At 46.8% G+C, this 1,670-nt stretch overlaps 1 long non-coding RNA gene across 1 annotated transcript; it reads left to right on the top strand.

Moving 5' to 3' along the window:
* Window positions 1-415: 415 nt before the first annotated feature.
* On the top strand, window positions 416-1,585 carry LOC116380743 (uncharacterized). The gene is made up of 4 exons (XR_004212602.1): window positions 416-468; window positions 590-680; window positions 1,004-1,054; window positions 1,226-1,585. It is a non-coding gene; the product is annotated as an uncharacterized LOC116380743 (long non-coding RNA).
* The last annotated feature ends 85 nt before the right edge of the window (window positions 1,586-1,670 follow it).

Below are 1,670 nucleotides of genomic sequence, written 5' to 3'. Positions count from 1 at the left end.
GAAACTGGTTGTTCTGTAACTATGTATATTACTCTGTGACTCCTTAAGGTTCTCTGTGACTCCTTAAAGTTCTCTGTGACTCAGTACAGAAAGCCAAACCTAGGCTAGTTACAAAAGTTCTCTTCTTCTGGAATACTTCATAGCTTAATGTTAGTTGGATGTTATTTGTAAATAAAGGCCACTATTTCAGAATGTACTGTTAACGGAACTTCCACACAGCCACGGCTCAAAAAACCAACAGTCACAGTGAACAGCTCTTTGTCTTCTTCTTCGTTGGTGTCTCCTGCAGGTGGAGTTCGTGTGTTATGTGTTTCACGGGGAGCAGTCCCGCTGGCGCCCTCTAAACCTGGAGCTGGTATTGCAGCGCTGCAGCGAGGTGCAGCACTGGGTCGCCACGGAGATCCTGCAGTGCCAATCGCTGCCGAAGAGGGTCCAACTGCTCCGCAAGTTCATCAAGATCGCAGCACTGTGAGTCCCGATAGTGACCGAGAACCCATCGTATGACTCATTCACATCACATCACATCACATCATCTGGTTGTATTGTGTATTACCTGTCCTAACAGGTGTGTTCTGTGTGTGTGTTACAGCTGTAAGCAGCAGCAGGACTTGCTGTCTTTCCTCGCTGTGGTTCTGGGTCTAGACAACCCTGCTGTCAGCAGACTGCGACTCACCTGGGAGGTACGACTCACCTGACGCTGCTCAACTTCACCTGGAGACAGCACACACACCTGCTGTGTTTATCCACCATGGTGTGATGTGATCAGAACGTACACAGAAGAACCTAGAAGCTAAATCTAAGCTAATAGAACAGAGAAGCTAACTGTAAGCTAATGGTACCTCGATGCCTATTGCTGCATCAGTGAGGTCTTCAGTTCCACACACACCGTATGACATTGTTTACATCACATGGTCTCAGGTTCATACGCTGATCACTTCCTGTAGTTGATGTGAATTCATTATTTCATTTATTGTGTGTGTGTGTGTGTGTGTGTTGTGTTCAGGGTCTCCCGGGGAAGTTCAGGAAGCAGTTTCAGCAGTTTGAGGGCGTCGCGGTGAGTAAAATATGTTTTATTTATGATCTGATCTGGTTCATAAAGATGAAGGTTATCATTACTTTAACTACTGATAATGCTAGCATACTTTTACTTTAACTACTGAGGAGTATTTTCACAGTATTAGTACTTGTACTGCAGTAAAGGACCTGAGTACTTCTAATCCTGCAGGACCCGTCCAGGAACCATAAGTCCTACAGAGACCTGATCACCAGCCTGAGACCTCCACTGATCCCCTTCACTCCTCTGCTGCTCAAAGGTGAGTCTGGACCTGAGACCACGTGATCACACCAACAACCAATCAGAAGCCTCCTGATAGTCACGTGACCATTCCCTTGTTGCCACGGTCCCCTGAGAGTCTCTCCTGAACTCCTTGTGATCGTTTCTCTTATTGCTCCTCTGAGACGACTTTCCTCCTCCAGCTGTGGACCAGATGTGAAGCCGTGTTAGCGACGTTAGCTCCTCCTCGCTAATTAGCACCTCTGGCTAATCAGCTGCATGTCGCTGTTAACACACACACACACACATACACACACACACGTTCAGTGTGAAAGGACTTTAAATTAGATTACTGCACACACTGAACGCCTCTTACAGTGTGTGTGAGAGAGAGAGA

The sequence above is a fragment of the Anarrhichthys ocellatus genome, unplaced genomic scaffold (assembly GCF_004355925.1).
Source record: "Anarrhichthys ocellatus isolate YVR2014 unplaced genomic scaffold, GSC_Weel_1.0 scaffold8615, whole genome shotgun sequence".
Classification (NCBI taxonomy): Eukaryota; Metazoa; Chordata; class Actinopteri; order Perciformes; family Anarhichadidae; genus Anarrhichthys; species Anarrhichthys ocellatus.
This window is presented reverse-complemented; position numbering and strand designations above follow the sequence as displayed.